This window comes from Notamacropus eugenii, chromosome 2 (genome assembly GCF_028372415.1).
Source record: "Notamacropus eugenii isolate mMacEug1 chromosome 2, mMacEug1.pri_v2, whole genome shotgun sequence".
In the NCBI taxonomy this organism is placed as follows: Eukaryota; Metazoa; Chordata; class Mammalia; order Diprotodontia; family Macropodidae; genus Notamacropus; species Notamacropus eugenii.
In genome coordinates, this window is record NC_092873.1 from 517,775,611 (window position 1) to 517,798,161 (window position 22,551).

General features: G+C 38.8%; 1 protein-coding gene across 13 annotated transcripts in view; it reads right to left on the reverse strand.

The window, feature by feature from the left end:
• Positions 1–22,551, reverse strand: part of DAB1 (DAB adaptor protein 1) — a 1,307,076-nt gene that overhangs the window by 712,599 nt on the left and 571,926 nt on the right. For all 13 annotated transcript variants that reach the window (XM_072649618.1, XM_072649617.1, XM_072649615.1 and 10 more), the window contains exon 3: positions 11,532–11,603. The gene's annotated coding sequence lies outside the window, so the exon portion shown is untranslated. The remainder of the gene's footprint in view (positions 1–11,531; positions 11,604–22,551) is intronic.

Sequence of the window (22,551 nt, forward strand, 5' to 3'; positions counted from 1 at the left end):
AATCCTAGATTCAGAAGGAGAGAAAGGGGAGAGAAGCTTCCCAAACCCCTGGGAAAAGGGCAGAGATGGGGAATCTATTGCCAGTAATAAAGCCAGAGGAACAGGAGGTCTGGGCTGAGAAACTTCACAGGGAATGCAGGAAGGCAGGGGTCACAATAGAGTTAGATGACCTCCGAGAATTTTGTGAAAGAATTTGGAAAGTTTCTCCTTGGCTCAAGCAGGCAGGAATATCAAGAGAAAAATGGGGAGCGGTCGGAGAGCAAATGACTGCTTACGAGCAACAATACCCTGGGGAGCTGGAGGATTTAGATTTCCTGATATTCGGTGTAATTAAAAGCCTGCTGGAAGGGCCGGAGAGGCCAGGGCGGGATTGGAATGAGAGTAGAAGTACAAGCGGGGAGAGAGGGGGAGGGGAGAGAGGAAAGAAAAGAAGCGGAGCCCTACTTTTCTCTTTGGCTCCACACGTGCTAAGAGAGCTTTCTGGCTTCCTCAATCCTACTTAATCTTCAGCCACACAGTTTGCATCTCAATACCGTGCTGTTAGGTAACTAGGTGTGCTCCAATCCGGGACGACCTCGAGGGCAGGGAGACTCCACCCATCAGGTATCTCCGGGGGAGAGGCGGAAATACCCGAGCTAGCCGAGCTAGCTCAGTCTGACCTTCTCGAACCCCCACTGTTCATGGAGGGCCTCGTAAGACTCTAAGATTTAGAAGTCCCACTTTTACCTGCCCGAGACCGTCCACACGGATTTGAGCTTCCAATCCCAACATACCTTTGAGAGAGGTGAGGGGTAAAGACAGGTTTCTTAGCTAGTGGTCCAGGTTTCTTTCAAGTAGATTATACCATGATGGAGGAAAGGAGAAAGATGAAAAGAAAGGAGAGAATGAAAGAGGGAAGGAAAGAGGAGATAAGAGAAAAATGAAGGAGAAAAGGGAAATTGAAAGGGAAGATAGATTGGAGGAAAAGGAAGGTAAATTAGAGGAATGGAAAATAAGAGATGATATGGAAGGAAGGAAAAATGGGAGAGAATGAAAGACAATGTCCTAGTTTCTCACTTCTCTCTTCCCTGCAAGACAAACCTTTTGTCTCCCCTTCTAGAAGGTATTAATTGCCCCTTCAACCACATACAACACACACACACACACACACCCATTAAGGTTATGGATGAATTTTCAATATAAATGTGAGAAGACTGACAGTCAGGGGTAATAGAGACAATAAACAAATAAATAATAAGCATTATGTGTTGACTGAGAGCTTTCAGGCAATTTAAAAATGGCCAAATTGGGCAGAGCTTAAAATCATGCAGGGCATTGGAAACAAAGCCTTCAGCAGTGAAACTGCACTGGGCCCTGGGGGAATACTATCCCATCCTGTAGTTAGCTAGTGCTGGCCTAAGAAGCAGCCTTTGGTCAGAACATTGTGTTGATGATGAAGAGGGTGCTTTTTCCAGCCCACTTTTCTGTCTAGCAGGAAGATAACAACTTGAAAGCTTTCAAAAATAACTCACTTCTTCTAGGTGCTTCTGCACAGACCTGTGGTCAATAAGGATGCTTAAAATACTGGTTTCTTCAGTCCATCAGCCTTTAGCTCACCAGCCCCTAAGCCCCATAAGAACACTCTGGATCCATTTAGAGGCATGTCACCTGCACTGAGGCTAGACTTATCAGCAGTGAAAGATCATGGTGGGTGAGTAGGAGGAGATTTAGACAGAATGAGGGGCTGCAAAGGCAACGAGCATTTTAAGAGACCAAGTGGAGGCTAATTGCTGTGCCTTTTTCCCTGTGCAAAGAAGCTCAACAAAGATCCAAACCCTCTCAGTGAAAAAATCATCTTAGGCTGAGTGAACAAACACATCCTTAGACTTATCGGCTCTTGAGCTTGAAGAGATCTGAGAATATAGACTCTCAGAGCTGAGAGGGGTCTTAGAACAGAGAATGTGAAGGGAAAGACACAGATAGTAATCATAACTGTGAATGTGAATGGGAGGAACTCTCCCATAAAATGGAGACGGATAGCAGAATGGATTAAAAACCATAATCCAAACAGTGTTTACAAGAAACACATTTGAAACAAGGGAGATACACACAAGGTAAATGTAAAAGGCTGGAGAAGAATATATTGTGCTTCAGTTGATGTAAAAAAGCAGGGTTAGCAGTCCTAATCTCAGACATAGCAAAAGCAGAAATAGAACGATCAAAAGAGATAAGGAAGGAAATTATATCCTGCTAAAAGGCAAGATAGACAAGAAGCAATATTACTAAACATATATGCTCCAAGTGGTATAGCATCCAAATTCTTAGGGGAGAAGGTAAGGGAGTTACAGGAAAAAATAGACAGGAAAATTATAATAGTGGGGGACCTCAACCTCCCTCTGAACTTGATAGATCTAACCTCAAAATAAACAAAAAAAAAAGGTTCAGGAGGTAAATAAAACTCTGGATAAGGTAGATAATAGATCTCTGGAGAAAATTCAATGAGGATAGAAAGTAATATACATTTTGTCTCAGTGGTACATGGCATATATACAAAAACTGATCATCATGGAAAGATAAACTGAAAATTAATTAGAAACTAAATAATCTAATCCTAAAGAATGAGTTGGTTAAACAACAAATCATAGGAACAATCTACAACTTCATCAAAGAGAATGACAATAATGAGACAACCTACCAAGTCTTATGGGATATTGCAAAAGCAGTTCTTAGGGGAAGTTTTATATCTTTAAATGCCTACATGAATAAAATAGAGAAAGAGGAGATCAATGAATTGTGCATACAGCTGAGAAAACTAGAAAAAGAACAAATTGAAAATCCCCAAGTATACATGAAATTAGAAATACAGAAAATCAAAGGAGAGATTAAAAAATTGAAATTAAGAAAACTATTGAACTAATAAATAAAGCTAAGAGTTGGTTTTATGAAAAAACCAATAAAATTGATAAACCTTTGATCAATCTGGTTAAAAAAAAGAAAGAAGAAAACCAAATTACCAATATCAAAAATGAAAAGGGTGAACTTACATTCAATGAGGAGGAAATTAAAGCAATAATTAGAAATTACTTTGCCCAACTGTATGCCCATAAATTCAACCATCTAAATGAGAAGGATGAATATTTAAAAAAAATATAAATAGCCCAGATTAATAGAAGAGGAAGTTGAATACTTAAATAGCTCCATCTCAGAAAAAGAAATTGAGCAAACCATCAATGAACTCCCTAGGAAACAATCTCCAGGGCCAGATGAATTTACAAGTGAATTCTATCAGTTAAAGAACAGTTAATTACAATTCTATTTAAACTACTTGGCAAAATTGGTGAAGAAAGAGTCCTACCAAATTCCTTTTATGATACAAATATGGTTCTGATATCTTAACCAGGAAGAGCCAAAACAGAGAAAAAAAATTATAGGCCAATTTATCTAATGAATATAGATGGAAAAATTTTAAATTAGATATTAGCAAAAAGAATATAGCAACTTATCATGAGAATAATACACTATGAGCAGGTAGGATTTATCCCAGGAATACAGGACTGGTTCAATATTAAGAAACCTATCAGAATTATTGATTATATCAACAACAAAACTAACAAAAACCACGTGATTATCTCAGTATATGCAGAAAAAGCTTTTGACAAAATACAACTCCTATTCCTATTGAAAACACTGGAGAGCAGAAGAATAAATGGAACCTTCCATAAAATAATAAGCAGTATCCACCTAAAACCATCAGCAAGCATAATATGCAATGCAGATAATAAGCTAGATGCATTTCCAATAAGATCAGGGGTGAAACAGGGATGTCCATTTTCACCACTGTTATTCAATATGGTAGTAGAAATGCTAGCTTTAGCAATAAGAGAAGAAAAAGAAATTGAAGGAATTAGAACAGGCAAAGAAGAAATCAAGTTATCACTCTTTGCAGATGATATGATGATATACTTAGAGAATCCCAGAGGTTAAAGTAAAAAACTACTTGAAATAATAAACAACTTTGGCAAAGTTGCAGGTTACAAAATAAACCCACACAAGTCTTCTACTTTCCTGTATATTAGCAACAAAGTCCAACAGCAAGAGATAGAAAGAGAAATACCATTTAAAGCTAGGGTAGACACTAAAAAATATTTGGGAATCTATCTGCCAAAACAAACCCAGGGACTATATGAACACAATTACAAAATACTTTTTGCACAAAGTCAGATCTAAGTAAGTGAAAAAACATCAGTTGCTCATGGGTGGGCCAAGCCAATATAATAAAAATGACAATTCTACCTAAATTAATTTACATTTTCAGTACCATACCAATTAAACTATCAGAAAATTATTTTATAGAGCTAAAAAAATTAATAACAAAATTCATCTAGAAGAACAGAAGGTTCAGAATATACAGGGAACTAATGAAAAGAAATGCTAGGGAAAGTGGCCTAGCTCTACCAGATCTCAGATTGTATTATAAAGTAACAATTATCAAAACCACTTGGTACTGGCTAAGAAACAGAAGGGTAGACCAGTGGAATATGTTAGGTACTCAAGACACAGTAGTCAATGAATATAGTGATCTACAATTTGATAAACCTTAGGACCCCAGCTTCTAGGATAAGAACTCAGTATTTGACAAAATAGTGGGAAAACTGGATAACAGCGTGGCAGAAACTAGGCATAGACCAATGCCTGGCACTATACACAAGAATAAAGTTCAAATGGGTACATGATCTAAGTACAAAGAATGATACTATAAACAAATTAGTGGAGCAAGTAGTAGTGTATTTACCAGATTTATGAAGAAGGGAAAAATTTTTGACTAAACAAGAGATAGAAAACATTATGAAGTGCAAAATGGATAATTGAAGGTTTTGCACAAACAAACCCAATGCAAACAAGATCAGGAGGGAAGCAGAAAACTGGGAAAGAATTTTTGCAACTAGTATCTGTGATAAAGGCCTCGTTTCTAAAATATATAGAGAACTGAGTCAAATGTACAATAATACAAGTCATTCCCCAGTTGATAAATGGTCAAAAGATATGAACAGGCAGTTTTCAGAGGAAGAAATTAAAGCTATCTATGGTCATATGAAAAAATGTTCTAAATCACTATTGATTAGAGATATGCAAATTAAAACAACTCTGAGGTACCACATCACAACTGTTTAGCTAACATGACAAAACAGGAAGTTGACAAATGTTAGAGAGGATGTGGCAGAGTTGGAACACTGATTGTTGGTGGAGCTGTGAGTGGATTCAGTCATGGAGAGCAATTTGGAACCATGCCCAAAGGACTACAAAAACGTGCGTACCCTTTGACCCAGCAATACTGCTTCTAGAACTGTATCCCAGAGAGATCATAAAAATGGCAAAGGGTCCCACATGTACAAAAATATTTATAGTAGCTCTTTTTGTGATGGCCAAGAACTGGAAATTGAGGGAATGCCCATCAATTGGGGAATTGCTGAAGAAGTTGTGGCATATAAATGTAATGGAATACTATTGTGCTTTAAGAAATGATGAACAGGAAGACTTCAGAGAGGCGTGGAAGGACTTATATGAACTGATGCTAAGTGAAAGGAGCAGAACCAGGAGAACTTTGTATACAGCAACAACCACAGCGTGTGAGGAATTTTTCTGGTAGACTTAGTCCTTCACAGAAATGAAAAGACCTAAAAAATCCCATTGGATCCTTGAGGCAAAATACCTTTCACATCCAAAGACTTAAGAAATTGATCGCAAAATGAAGCAGAACATTTTCTCTTGTGCTATGTTATGCTATGTTTTGTTTTATGGTTTCTCTCATTCATTTAAATTTTTCTATTCAACATGACTAAGATGAAAATGTATTTAATAGGAATATATGTGTATAATCTATATAAGATTATACACTGTCTCAGGGAGGGAGTGGGGAAGGAGGGAGAAAGGGAGGGTAAGGAGAGGAAAAATCTAATATATATGGAAATGATTGTAGAAAATTGAAAACAAATAAAATAATTTAAAAAAAAGAACACAATGTCAGAGCTAAGAGGAGTCTGAGAACCAGAGAACCTCAGAACTGGGCCCAAGTACATAATCTTAGAATACTAAACCTAAAACATTAGAGCCAGAAGGGAAATCAGTGATCACTTAGTTCCCCATTATTTCATAGATGAGAAAACTGAAGTCCTAAGTGACTTATTGAAAGTCACACTGATTATAAGTTTCCATGCTATGACTAAAATAAAGAATCCCTGCTTCCCAATTAAGTTACTTTTCCTCCTATCTCATAGAAGCTCACCTGTTCCTACTTCAAATGATCAATCAATCAAGCACATGTAAGTGCCTGCTAAGTACCAGATACCTGCCCTAGGTGCTAGGGATGCAAAGATGAAAATTGAATGGTTCCTGCCCTCAAGAAGTTTATATTCTAAAGCTATGATGTCTTCTCTGTCCTTGACCTCATTTAATTTGGTTTCATGCTTTTTGCTTCTCCCTCTTATGCTTGCATCCAGATTCTTGCCAGTCCCTTTGAGAGGGTCCTTCAGTCTTCTATGGCCTCAATTAGCCCATTCTAATCTCTGATAGCAAGGCATAATATTGGCTTCCTATCTTCTGCTCAGCAAAGCCCTATCCCCCACCCTGTGTGAATGATGATCCACACATCCCATAAACAGGCATGTGAGCACTATGCTTGTATGGCCTCACCCTGGTCACAGCAAAAGAAAAAATACAAGGTCGGGCCAACTGTCTCTGCCTGTTTTCTGCCCTCAACCTATCATATGGTTTGACCATTTTGGCCTTGGAGTCCACAGGTTAGCCTAAGGATTTGGAGGTGACGTTACTCAAATCCTCTTCCTCAATACTGATGGTCTTGGGCTGACCTGTCTTCTCATAACACTGACTATTATAGGTCATAGCAACTTTTGAGTACTGTCCTAGCTCCCAGTAGAATATAAGCTCCTTAAAGGCAGAGACTGTTTCAAAGCATCTGTTGAATTGATTGAATTTTTCTAGTTCATATGAACCTTTAACTTCTGTCACTAATAGTTCTTTTTCTTTTTTAATTCAGAATAGTTAAAATCCTCATTCTGCTATATATTGCTCAAGTGACCTTGAACAAGTAATTTTACCCTGCTGAGTTTTTTGAGAGGTAGCAGAGAATGGTGAGGTCAGAAATCCTGATTCTACCACTTCCTCTATGTATGACCTAGGTCAATAGAGTCATTGAACTTCTCTGGGCCTCAGTTTCCTCACCTGGCAAGATGAAGGTGTTGGAGTAGATGACCTTCTAGTTCCCTTCCAGTTCTAATACTGTGTGATCGTTCATTGGATCATTTGCAGTAATCATATTCAGCCTCTCAGATTCCTTCCAATTCTAAAGCTATGATCCTATGATAATCTCTCCTTCCTTGCTGGCCATCACCCTTAACTATCATTCCATGACTAGACAGACTACACTGGCTATTTCTTCCCTGGGAAAAGTATTATGCCAAATTTTGTAAACTTTCCTGAATACAGGCATTTCAGCCTGAATGAGCACTAGTGTGTGACTGTGTATGTGTGGGAGGAAGGGGTGTACCTCTTGCTCTTGACAATACCAACCACTGATGTTGCAATAGAAAAAATGATGCCAGAATAAGATTCTTTCTTCTTATTGTCTCAATATCCATGGGCCCACAAGGCTCAGAGTGTATTTTGGAGACACCCTCTCCTCCCCAACATGGTATCAAGTACTTTGAGAGCATAGAAAAGTTGGTTGGTTGTGGTCCTTCGTTCTCAAAGAGGACTAAAATGACATCACTATGTTAGAGTCAAGATACAGTGTGTCTGACTGACTGATCAGACCAATATGAGCTCAGAATGTTCTACCACAGATTGGGCGCAAATAGTCCATGTGGACATCTGTGGTGGATTCTCTAAATCTGAGCATCTCACATTTCGAGGTATTTCAATTCTACTTTGGTCATAGAACATAGACTCTTCTCTGATGAGGGCATGCTATGCTGATCGGTTCTTTGCCAGTGTCTCCCATGTCACACAATCAATTCCAAAGTTTTTAAGAGAGACCTTGGGAGTGTTCTTGCATTGCTTCTTCTGACTGCCATATAAATGCTTGCCTTGTGTGAGTTCTCTATACAATAGTGTTTTTGGCAATGAATGAGAAAAGCTAGCACAATTCCCCATCTGCCCTTTGTCCCTCTCTATAACAAAAGCTTCTTGAGGAGAGGAACTGTTTATTTTGGTTTCTAGATCTTGGATACCTAGCACAGTGTTGAGAATATGGTAGGCAATGACAAAATCTTTTGGTAGACTGGATCATACTGGATCATTGTATCATCTGAAACTGATATGATATTTGGCACATAATAGGTTCTCAATAAACGCTTGTTGATTGATTGAATTGAATTACTTTTGTAAGCTTAGAATACCACAGTATTAACCTCCAAAGTTTTTTAATAGCATTTTTCTTTCCCTTCCTTCCTTTCTTCCTTCTTCCTTCCATCCCTCCCTCAGTCCTTCTTATAATATGAGAAACTCTTACTAAACCTTTGGTAAACACTTTACCTAATTCCCTGAGCTGTTTAGGTACCTCTTTACCAAACAATTTTATATTAATTTTGAATATATTTTGTATCTATTTACACAAGTGAATGCCTCCCATTAGACTGAAACCTCCTTTAGGCCAGTAATCATTTTTTTTTTGCTTTTTTCTTCCCCTCTCCCCTTGGTTTAGTACAGTCTAACATATAGTAAGCAATTCATACCTGCTTATTGATCGACCAACTGTTGATGCCAGTGAATACCACTACTTGTGGCAAAGGAATTCTAAGTTACAGAGAAGTTGCTGACCTTCATTGATGAAGGAAGTTTCCTCATCTGGGAATTCCACTTAACAGTGATATCCCATGTCCCTTTTCTATCCCTATGCTGCTATGTGTACACCACTGGACTACGTGCTGTGGATACAAAAAGAATGAAATCATTCCTATTCTTATGGAGCTTAATTCTAACATGGCAAGAACAAGTGAATTTATGTATATATTTACACAAATAAACAATTATATGTTTGGTGTATGTACATATATGTATGTGTATATATGTGTGTATATATTATATATGTTTACATATACAACATATAGAGTAGATAGAGATAGAAAGAGAAAGGAAGGAAGGAAGGAAGGAAGGAAGGAAGGAAGGAAGGAAGGAAGGAAGGAAGGAAGGAAGGAAGGAAAGAAGGAAGGAAGGAAGGAAGAAAGAAAGAAAGAAAGAAAGAAAGAAAGAAAGAAAGAAAAAAGAAGAAAAGAAAGGAAGAAAGAAAGAAAAGAAAGAAAAAAGAAAAGAAAGAAAGAAGAAAAGAAAGAGAAGAAAAGAAAGAAAGAAGAAAAGAAAGAAAGAAGAAAAGAAAGAAAGAAAGAAGAAACGAAAGAAAGGAAGAAAGGAAGAAAGAAAGAAAGAAAGAAAGAAAGAAAGATTCTTTTTCAAAGTACAAAGTCTTAATGTGCCTGGCTATTTCCCTCTATGCTATAAAATGACTCTACAGATGGAAAAACGCCACGAGTCATTTGTATAAAGACTCAGTCTTTTCTCCCTTTAGATAGAAGTGTTGTATCCTCGTATGCATGTTTATGTGTATAAATATAAGTGTGTATGTGAGTGTATCTATAAAAAGATGCAGATTTATAGACAGATATAGATACATTCATATATAGAAATATATTTATGTGAACTATATAGCTATAGATAAATATATGTAAATATACATATACACACATGAGTGTATACCCATGTTTATACACACAGACACACGTATATCATATATATATCCACACATGTATACCTTCATCACACACACACACACACACAAACAGACATATATACACACATATATTTGTGTGGCTAGATCTTATAGATAAAATATAATACACAGAGCATGTATATATGCATGTATATATGAGTATACACACATAACTATACATATAATAAATATTTTTATATTCATGCTCACATATACACCATCTATGTATCTATGTATATATATGTATATATATAGACAAAAACAGAACATATATATATAACATACATATATAAGGTGATATGAGTTAAAGAGAATAAAGGGAAATAACATAAAGTCTTGACGAGGGAGCTATTTGCATCACAGGGTCGCAGCATTAGAGAATTTTGGAGGTAAAGAGACCTCAATAGTTATTTAGTTTATCTATAATACAAAAGGAATTACTTTTATATTAATACCTGATCGAGTGGTTGTCTAGTCTCTTTTTGAAGTCTTGCAGGGAAAAGGCGTCCCCATCTCTCCAAGCTGCCCGTTCCTTTTTTTTTCTTTTTTGGCTGTACCTGCTTACCTGCAAATCCCACTGAGGGAGATTCCTTTGGTTTGTTACAATTCCAACTACTGAGAAAGTGGAACATCAGAATCACCTTCATTTATTAATAATACACTACTTGAAAATACCCAAGAACAGGCAAAAGCTAGCAATGGAGAAGACTCTCAGCCCTCAATGGCCCAATCCACAGCACTGCCCATAAGATTCCTTGAAAGAACAGTGACATTCCAGTCCCTCTAAGTCATCACCAGCATTAGTCAATGCTAGCTACTCTTGTATTTTATGAATTTTTGCAAGGATCAGAGGCTCAGCACTCCCCTCTCCTCCACATTTTCCCCAAGGTTGGCTAACAAATAGCTCTCACTCTTATTTGCCTTGCAAAACTCACATAAATTCGGAATGATAAATACATTATCTGGGCTTTTTAACGGACCATTGTTTAATTTTCTATGCTTGTCTGGCTGGGGGAGAGATGAATATTACCTTGTGGAAAATAAGATTTCTCCTCCATTTAAAGGGGGTGGGTTGTAATGTATGACAGAGGAAGCCACCCAGGCTCATTCAAATAGCCCACAACACTAATTATAAGTGTTTGAAAGGCCATCCATCCACCAGCCCATGATTCATTCCGCATTATACTCAGTAAACAAGAAATAGATATTGGATTGAATACTTCTAATTTGTCAAAAGAAGAGGTGTTTCCAATTGGCCAATGCGGGACACATTCCCTCATAATTTTCAAGTTCAGAGACACAAAGTATTAACAACCCTATCTCTTGCTAGTAAATTCCCAAATGGCTTTTGTATATAATGGCATTCATCTTACCAACTATGAGACTTTCTCTCCTACTCCACCCTCTCAGCCCCATTGCTAGTGAGCCTTTTGTCCTCGCTAAGTATAGAGTAAGGTAGAGAATGCAAGTAACACTGAGGTATTAAAAATGACTCCGGTCAGAGCTGTCTACCAAACTGGCTGAAGGGAACTGACAAACACAGAAGTCCTCCAATAATAACAACTCCACGCTAAGAAAAAAACAACTGATATAGAAATACTGCCCTCATTTTCTCCATTCACCAACACAAAGCAAACAGGATAAAGCAATTATAGGAGAAGGACCTCCAACAACCTTGACCAAAAGCAAAAATGAGAACGGACATCTCAACCTATCCAGGACACATTAAGAAGGAAGTTTCACATCACTGGAAATGGAAAATGTCAGTTACCTTTGCGGAGCGTGGAAATGTCTCTGGGTAACAAAGGTCTAATTCTCAATGGCAGCCACCATGTCTTGCTCACTGTTGAAAACAAAGATTAAAGGCAAAATTAGAAAGAAAGAAAAAAAGTTTCCACTCAGTTCAGCCCCTGGGAGAGACTTTGTTGTTGTAGATGTTAAGAGGGAAGTCTTATTATATTGAGCTGAGTAAGCTTGAAGTTATATGACCTCAGTGGGCCTCAGGTTCCTAGGAACCCCAGAATCTCAGAGTTAGAGGAAGCCTTAAAGGTCATCTAATAATTATAACTATTACTATAATTATAACTATTGGTTATAAAGTATGTTAAGGTTTCCAAAGTGCTTTGTATGCATTATCTCATTTGATCCTCACAACCCTGTGACATAGGGGGTATTATCCCCATTTTATGGATAAGAACAATGAGGCTGGACAAAGTCTAGTAACTTATTCAAGGTCACATAGTTAGGAAGTGTCTGGCACAGTGTTCAAATTCAGTTCTAGAGGATTCCCTGTTTAGCATGGTACTTAGCATCAAGTCCAATTAATACCTGTAAAAGAACCCCAGTCTTCCAGATGAAGAGGGCTGACTGGGTACCAGCTGAGGCCAACTCTAACATCTGACAGTTCAAGTCATCTTAAAACACTATTCAAAGATTATGTGAGGACAGGAAAGTTATAACCCAATTGGGACTGAGGGAATATGTTTTCTTTTTGATTGAGGATAATTATTTAGGGTTTGGAAAAATTCTTTCATCACAGAATTCCACTGGTATTTTAAAGAGGAAAAACAAGCATGGGCAGGTCTCTTTCTCTTTTTCCCATGTTTACCCGAGACAGGTGCAGAATATCAGCCCTATTGAGGCATCTTGGTAAAATACTAGGGTTCTTCAAATTTTCTGTGGCTTGAATCAGTGTGCTAAAGACTGGGGACCCCTTTGTAAATTAATGTATTTAATTAACAAAATAATACTTAGTATTTCAAAAGAAATCAATTATATGGAAATTGTCATCAACTTTTATATTTTTATCATTACTTGTTTGTTTGTTTTTTATGACTGGGTCTCCCTATGTTGTTCAGCCTGAAAATGCAGTGAGTCACTCATGGACCTAATCCCATTTGTGATCAATATGGGAGTTCTGAACTGTTCTCTTTCCAATATAATGTGGTTTGCCCCTCCTTAGGTTTGCTCCAGGCCCCTCTTTCACTGGTTCACCATATTGATATTAGATGTAGTTTGGATTCCTAATTGATTTAGCATCCTGCATCTTAGATGTCAAGCATTCTACCATTCTCAGCCTCCCTGGTAGCTGCGATTACATGAGTGTATCATCATAATAGAGTAAAATAAAATACAATTTTAAGATACATTTTTATTTTGAAATAAAATACATCAAAATAGACTAACATTTTTAAAAAGTTCCCAGACCTTAGGTTAAAAAACCATGTTGTGGTGTATAGAGGGCTAGATTTAAAGGTGAGTTCAAATCCCACCTCAGATACATATTAGCTGTAGGAGCAAGTCAACCAACCTGGCCTTCAGTTTTCTCACCATAAAACCCTATAAATACAAGATTCACTTCACAGAGTTGATATGAGTCTCAAAGAAGATAGTATGCAGAAGACTTTACAAATCTTAAAGCACTGTAAACAATCATTATTCCAATTGTTATTCAGCCAAACTGCATGACCCAAACCTTGATGCTGCAAAGCCACGCCTTCTCAGGATATAGTCAAATCTCCCATGTGACCTTGAGTGACTAACTTCAACCTGTCTAGCTCTGAGTTTCCTAACCTGCAAAGTGGGGAGGTTGGAAATATGACCTCTGGAGTCTATTCTGACGATAGCCCACTGATCTTTCATGAGAAGTCATTTATCATCTCTCGTTCTCAGTTTCCTCATCTGTAAAATGAAGGGGTTGAATTACAAGGCTTCGAATGCCCCTTCTAGCTCTACATCTATGACTCTGCCAAATTGAGGTGTTTAGCTTAGTGAACAGAAGGTGTCTGCTTGGGGATGAAGGTGGGATGGGGACATGATTAAATATGAGGGACAGTCACATGGAAGGGAGATTAAATATACTGTGCATGGTCCCAGAAGGAACAGGAAAAAAAATGTTTTAAAGACGTCCATTGAGGTTTGTCTTCAAACTGTAATTAATTAATTAAACTGTAAACTGTTTGAGGCCAGGGATTGTTTTTTTCCTATTTGTATCATCAGCACTTAGCACAGTGCCTTGCATACAGCAGGCACTTAATAAATGTTTATTAGCTGACTGACTGAATAATCAAAACTGTCCAGAATGAAAATGGCCCGCCTAAGGAAGCAGTGACTTTCCTATCACCAAATTGCAGAAAGGCACAGTCACAGATTTTTTGACAGAAAAGGGATCTGAGTGAATATATATGGCAACCTGAGCCAAAACCAAAACAAAACCACAAAACCATCCTACTCGACCATTAAAGACAAGTGATCATGGGAAAGTTTCAACTAGAAATTAGATACTCACTTGTCAGAGATGTTGTAGGAAACATTTCTGTACAGGTAGGGAATGGACAGGATGACCTCAGAGATCCCTCTCCACTCTGAAATTCCATGATAAAACCTTGATGTTGTGATCAACTTGTCCTGAGAGGCAAGAGATCTGAGTTCCAGTCTTACTCTGCTTCTCATTATTTATGTCATTTTTCTACTGCATTACTCAGGGCTTCCATTTTCTTGCCTATAAAATGAGGGGCTTAGATGAGGTGATCACTAAGAGATATTTATCTGGTAACAACATAACATCATATGAATTCAGGGAGGTTTTCTATTTTCTAAGTTGTCTATGAAGGAACTCAACAGAGTGGCAGTTATTAGTTTTAATCGGTTATGGCTGGTTGACTCACCCCTAAAGAAAAAAAAAATCTGTCATGACTAATTTTAGGTTGGATGTTTTCAGTGATTTAAAAATGTCCAATGTAACCTTTCTGTATAAGAAAAGAGAGCAATGAGAAGAAGAAAGGAAGGAAATAAGTCTTTATTAAGCACCTACTATGCACCAGGCACTGTTTGAAACACATTACAAATATTATTTCATTGAATTCTCACAATAAACCAAGGAGATAGGTGCTATTATTATCCCCATTTGACACTTGAGAAAACTGAGGCAGATAGTGGTGAAGTGACTTGCCCAGGATCACGTGAAACTAGTAAATGTGTATAAGACTGGATTTTAATTCAGATCTTCCTGACATAGATACACACACATATGTGTATGTGTGTATATATATATACATATATATGTATATATGTATATATATATATATATACAAACACACACATACAAATATGTATGTAAGTGATATATACACTGCAAAACATAGTTGACATCTTACAAAGAAAGAAACTGAGGACTAATGTAAGGAAAAGACTAGCTAAAATTAGAATTCTCTCCAAGTGAAATGGGTTTCCTTGAAAGGTAACGAGTCTGCCATCAATAGAATCTTCAAGCAGAAGCTGGATCCGTAGTGGTTGAGTGTATACTGTAGTTAGTCATTCAGCAAATCATCTGTTAAGTTCCTATTGTGTGCCAGGGACTGTGCTAAGGACTGGGATACACATAGGGACAAAAGCAGTCCCTGCGCTCAAGAAGCTCCCAATCTAATGGGGGAGACAAGATGTGAACCCCTGTGTACAAGCTAGAGTCAGGATGGATTGAAAATAAGCAATAGAAGAGGAGCGGTAAGATTTCTTGTAGAAGGGACAACATTAGCTGGGACTCAAAGGAAGCTGATGAAACCAGGAGGAGGAGAGGAGGAAGCAGGGATGGGGGGAAGTCAGGGAAAATGCCCAGAGTTGGGAGATAGAGGGTCATGTGAGGAACAGCTGGGAAGCCAGTGTCACCTGATCACAGACTATGTAGGGGAGGGAGGAGTAAGGCATAAGAAGACAAGGAAGGTAAGAAGGGGCCAGGTTATGAAGGGTTCGAAAGGCCATGGAAGGATTTCTATTTATCCTGGCAGGAATAGGGGGTCCATAGAACACTGAAGAGGGATAGTGGTGATACAGTCAGACTTGTGCCTTAGGAAGATCCACTTGGCAGATGAATGGAGGATGGACTGGATTGGACAAAGGGAGGCAGGGATAGCAACTAGCAATCTAGTGCCATGCAATCTAGCATTCTTCTTTTGAAAAGCCTTCCCTTTGGACTCAGAATTCATCTGAAGTCTCTAGGAACAGAATCTCTCCATTGTCTCTTCTGTCTTGAACACTACCTTCAAGAAGGAGAATTGAAATTGCAGAAATTTACAGAATCATAGATTTAGATGTAGAAGGGACCTTAGAGACCACAGAATCCAACCCTGTATTTTACAGACTTAGAAACCGAGTCTCAGAGAACTGGAGTGACTCCCTCTGAGGTAGGATTTGAGCCTAGGTCTTCTTGGCTCCTAGTCTACTTTGCTCTCTTGTGCCATAAGATAACATGGTCACTTGTGTCTCATCTCACATTATTTCTACAACCCTGTAAGGTTTAGGAAGTGCTTTCTTCAGGTAAATGTTTACCCAGAACCACATAACTGGAAATAGGCAAAGCCCCAAGTGGAACCCAAGTCTCTGGAAATTTTTCTCTTAGACTGGGTTGTCTCTCTGAGTCCCTTTCATTCCAATTTCATCAATGGTGGTAAGCACTTAACTCATCAGTACAGACCACAGTCTATTCATATATATACAGATTCGTGTTACAGATTACCACCTGAGCCTTATTTAACATGAGGATTATAGAGCCCTGGCCTCAGAGGAATCAGAGATCTCTACCAGCTGGGAGCAATCCTGGAGGACTTCATGCAGGGGAGCCCATTTGATTATGAATAGGATATGGGGAGAGGGGTGGGAGCATTTCAAATATAGGAAGAGTATGAACAAAAATAAGGATGCATGAATAAATCATGTGGATGAACATCATATGAGGTTACTGTTAATAGCAGAGGCCTGGTCAGATGGACGCAGAGGCCAAATATCCATGGATCATCTCACTGTCAGAGACTTAATCTGAAAACTTTGACCATATAAAATCATAAGATCACAGTTTGAGCATTGGGAGGGATCTCTTGTCACATCTAATATCACCCGCTAATTCTACAGATAGAGAAACTGAGGCCTCAAGGGTATTCAAAGTTATATATATAAGTAGATATATAGAGAGCTGGGATTTGAACTAGGTCCTTTTCACTGCAAATCCAGTATCTTTACCTTGGGTTAATCTTGATAGAGGCCAACAACCAGACAGCATGGTATAGTGCATAGAGTGTTGGTCTTAGAATCAAGAAAATATGGGTTCAAATCTCACTTCGCACCATTTCTACCTGTGTGAGCATGGACAAGTTATTTAAATTCTTAGAGCCTCGGTTTCCTTATCTATAAAATAAGTGGATTGAATTAACTGGTCTCTTCCAAGTCTAAGTCACAATCCTGTGGGATCCTAGCAGTGCGTTCTTTACAACTATATCTAGAAATAGAGAGATCACTGGAAAGTTTTTATTGGGTGGGGGGGATTACATAAGATACTCCTTCTAGTCCCTTCTTGGTCTCATGAACTCATATCTCCTCACACTGGTGTGGCCTGTCCCATGTCCTGCATGGGCTGCCATGTGTATCGGATTATTGGAATAAAGTTCAGCCAAGCAGATAGCGGAGCTGCTGACATGGCCCTCCGTTGGTGGGGACACCAGCCATAAACTACCCTAAATGGACTATGCCACTAAATTGTTCTGTTAATTAGTTTATTATTTCATTGTAGAGACCAAATGTATAAATGAAATTAACAGCCCTTGGGCAGTGAGCTCGGCGTGAGAAATAAAATTATTTCTCAGGTCATTGCCTTAAACACAGACATTTTATACTAGGATAATGTTAACATAAGAAAAGTAAATCTTAAAATCTTTGTTCATGACTGATAGGAAGTCACTAGAGCTCATCAGAGAAGTAATTAACATAGATTATATGACCACATTCAACATAGGATGACAAGGGTAATATGAGTAGAATCAGAGTCCTAGCTTTGGAGAGGACTTTAGAGGTCAATGAGCCCAATCTCCCACCCAATGCAGGAACTCATCAGCTCCCTCAATATCCTGTACACACATTCATCCAAGGGTTTTCTTGAATACCTCCAATGACAGGGATCTCACTACTTCACATGATTTCCTGTTGGATTTATTATAGTAGCTTAGGAGCTGAAACGAATGGAGAGAATGTGAACAAGGAAGGTTGGAGAAGACAAAATCAGGTTCCCTGTTGAGTATACTTCCTTGGAGAAATAGCAGGATAACCCTTTAGACACTGGCTACTTTGAATGAGACAAAGGCATGAATGAATCTTAGGCCAGTGGCCAGTTTTTGCTAAGGGAAAGAGAAATGTTCTTGTCCACGTGTGACTCAAGGTCTTAGAACACTTGCCCTACCAAGAGAACACCTTGCCCTGGGGAAACAAATGGGCTACGCAGAAATGGTGCCTGATTGGAACAAGAAATAGCCCAAAGACATTATGTCTAGACTTCAATTTAAATCTGTTCTTCATATTTTCTCAAGCTTCTCAAGTCTACTAGCCAGGCACTCTGCTAGCTGCTGGAGGTTCAGGTAAAAATATAATTATTGGCTTTGTCCTCCAAGTGCTTACAATCTACTAGTCAATCAGCAAATATCTATGGATGACTTGCCATATGCTAGGCCCTGCCCGGTCCCTGCCCTCAAGGAGTTTATTACATTCGACTGGGGAGATGTGGCATGTCCACAGAAAAGTCAATATAATATTATGCAAAGTTATTACAAGAGGGAGAGACCCCCAAAATTGAGGGAGGGAGTAGGAAAGGTCTTACCTGGGGTGAGGGGTGCACCTGAACTGTGCTTTGAAAGGAAGCTAGGGATTCAAAAGAAAACTGGGCCATCGATGACGATTGGGTCTCTTTTCCTTGAGCCTGTAATGTTTTCCCTCCTCACTCCCAGCTTCCCTCGTTTCCTTGAAGAATCAGCCAACCTCAGTTCTTTCTGCAGGAGATGTTTCCTAGTATTTCCACTACTAGCCTTCTTTCTGCCATTACCTCCCATATACCCCTCTACATCTTGTGTGTGCATAATTGTTGTGTGAGCATTGGGTCTCCCATTAAACTGTGAATTTGCAAGAGCAGTCGGTCAGCTGGCAATTATTACCTAATGTCAATGTGCCTGGCACTGACCTAAACACCGGAAACAGAATTAAAGGCAAAAACAGAGTCCCTGCTCTTAAAAATCTCACATTCTCCTAGAGGAGACACCATGCAAACAAATATGCACACACAAAAATACAGAGAGCATAAGTGGGAGATCATCTCAGACAGAAGGCACAAGGAGTGGGTGGGAGGTATCTTCTAAGCTTCTTATTATAGCTCTGTATGCTCCATTAGTTGGCTAAACCAATGTTTATGACTATCTGAGCCCATTTTGAATTTCCCCACTTCCATCCCTTTGCTCACACTAAACCTTTAATCTGGGATGCCCATGTACCCATTCTCAACTCTACCAGTTGAAACCATACCCATCTCTCGGGCTCAAATATGAATTCTTCCATTCCCTAAGGCCCCATTTTGGTTAGGGTTGGAGTTTCCACCTAGCACTTCGTTTGAATAATTCTACTTTACAGCATTGTTATCTGCTTGAATGGTAGGTAGCATAACACAGTACATAGAGAGCTGGCCCTGGAATCCAGAAGACCCAAAGCAAAATTATTTCTGTGTTCCTTATAAACTGTGCAGCCATGGTCAAATTACAACCTTTTTGAATTTCAGACAATTTTCTAAGAAAAATCTATCAAAGTATAAACAATCTGTGTCGGCTAGAAGCCTGTTTCACATACATGAATACACACACGCGTATATGTATATATACGCGTGTGTGTATATATGTATATGTGTGTATAGACACACACACATCTCCCTTCTCAGACTGGCTACAAGTGATGAATTTTTCGGCTCTAAGAATTCCGATCCTTGTTTGCAGAGGGGCTATGATCTGTGTCAGGGAAGGGAGTACCCAGCCCGAGGAAACCAGAGAGCCTTGAAGTTCTGAAATATATTACAGGGCTCTCTGTCACATGCAATTGCTACATATTGTAAATATGCCCATGTTAACTATGACTGAACATCTTCCCCTCTCAATATTTTCTACCATATGTTAACCAATTTCCATATTTTCCCAATGTAGGATTCAAGGCATGTTGAGATCTATTGCTTCCTGCTTCCCAGCAATATAAACAAGCACAAGGAAGTTGAACTTGTATATCTTTATAATAATGTGGCATGTATACTGGCTAATATTAAATACTTGGAGACGGCATTGCTAAGGCCAATTAAATAGGCTTCTAATGAAAACAAATGAGCGGGAACAGAGAGAGACAAAAAGCGGCAATCAGAATACCTTGCTCAATTCTCAAGGGTCCATTCTTAATATAAATGTAAATGCAGGGAAAAAAAAAGTTAGGAGGAGAGTGAAATCAAATGGATTTCCATGCTGGACGTTCAAGGGCTGATATCCCAGACTCCTCAGGCCCGCCTGCGAGATCCACTCACACATGGAGAGAAGCCTGGCCTTACAACGCTAACAATCATGGGAATGGTTTTTATTATAAGAATAATAATAGCCATTGATTCAGAGAATGGAAGCAAAGTGTGAAAATTGTAACCTATCGTGTCTGATTACCAACATTTACTGCCTACTGAATACCTAGAAAGGTGTGATCTGATGAAGGAATTATACACCAGACGCTTCATCTATTTTTAATATACTAGCACACCATAAATCTTCATATTACAAACCCCTTTCTCCAAGTATTCTTGAGAATTGAGCAAATAAACTGAAAGGAGAAGAAATACATCCGATGCCCACAACTGCCCTATCATAACACTGACTGATAAAAATGCCTATAAAATATTGATCCATAGAGTACGTACTTATAAAGATGTTTTAAATAGAATGTATTTTAAATAGAATATTAATTCTCATACTGTTCAATTACATGGAAAGAGTAATCTTAAAAAATAGTGACCCTAGTGGAAAAAAAATAAGAATCATGTACGGTCAGGAACAAGTTCATATATGAGCCCTGTTGTAACCTAGGCTTGCATGTCCTCTTCTGGAGTTGGACTGAAAATATCTTCAGGGCCACCAGGAAAGAGAGATTTACATTTCAAGACTCTTCACTCATTGGAAAGATAAAAAACAATGACGGTGACCCCTAGTACCCATGAGTCTGCCAAACCTTGTCCATGGACTGCTTCAATCCAAAGATGAAAATAATAACCATGGCAAAAATATCCGTCAGGTGGTGCAGTAGACAGAGATCATCGGGGAATCATTCAGTTGTTTCAGTTATATCTGACTCTTCATGATTCCATCTGGAGTTTTCTTGGCAAAGATATTGAAGTGGTTTGCCATTTCATTCTCCAGATCATTTTACAGGTGAGGAAACTGAGGCAAACAGGGTTAAGTGACCTTAAGCTCAGGGTCCCACAGCTGGTAAGTGTTGGAGGTCAGATTTGAACTCAGGTCTTCCTGACTTCAGGTCCAGTGTCCACAGTCAAAAAGACCCAAGTCTAAATCTGACCTCAGACACTTACTAGCTGTTTGACCATGGACAAGTCAATTAACCACTGTCTGCCTTGGTTTCCTCATCTATAAAATGAGTAAGAGTAATAATGGTATTTAGCTCTTAGGGTTATTGTGAGCATCAAATGGGATTTAAAAAGCACTTAGCACAGGACCTGACACATAGTATATGCTTAATAAATGCTTTTAAAAATTTTTCAAACTAATTTTAGTAATTATAATGGTGAAGTTTCAAAGGATATAGGATTTCTTCTGTGAGGATTCTCTTTCATGCATTTTGAAATTCTCTTATCTGATGGTTTTCATCCACCTCTTACTCTGTCTTGCAGCCCCCAAATCTCTTCATTCTTATGGGCACCAATCCTCCTTCACTCCTTAGTTCTTTCCTAGGTCATTTCTCCTGTACTGGCTACACTCTCGTCTATCCCTCACTTCAGCCAGGCAGTGAATGGGTTCAACTGTGCCTGCCCTCTATTTATGAGCGTCTCTTCCCCTTGCCCTATTGAGGATTTGGTCCAGCTAAACCACAGTTTGGGATTATTCTCACCATTTTCTTCCTTCTCTCCTACTCACGTATTGCCAAACAAAGAAGAAAATCATAAAACCAAGTAGCTAGGTCCACTACAAACTTGTTACCTAATTTTAGTTGGGCTCTCACTATGGCAAGGAAATAATTTTACTTCTCCCTAGTCAGTTCACTGTCCCATTCACCGGCATTTCCTAAACCTCTTCATCCATCTTCAATTATTTTACTGTTTCTTCTCTCCCTCCCCTCTCATTTGACATCTTAACATGACATTTCATTAAAAAAAATGAGCCCAGGTACTGAGAGCTCCATCCTCTTTCCTCTTCATTTCCCAACAATCAGACTCTGCCTTCTTCCACTATCTTCTCCTTTCTCCCTGTCTCAAATAATGAAGAGGTGCTTCTGATCAAGGCAAGCCCCCCCCTCCACCATTCCATTCCTTTCAGTCTTCCTGTCTTCATCAGCAGAATGCCCCCTCTACCATTCCCATTCTCTCACTTAACTGCTAGCTTTTCTTTTCTTCTGGTTGTTTCCCTATTGCCTACAAAAATGCTTATGTCTCTCCCACTGACCTCCCCCCTTGATCCATCCATACCCAGCACCATCCCATATCTGGCTTCCCTTTTGTGACCAAGCCCCTTAAGAAGGCATCTACAATTGATGATTCACTTCCTTTCTCTTCTCTTTCTTAATGCTCTGCAATGTCTGTTGACTGCATTCCACTGTGAATGCACTCATCAAAGAACAAGTCTCCATCTTCTTTCTTCTTCACCTCTTTGCAGCTTTTGAAATCGTCCATCCCCCTTCTCTTTGACACTCTCTTGTCTCCAGGTTTTCATGACACTACTCTCTCTACCCATCTAACTGCT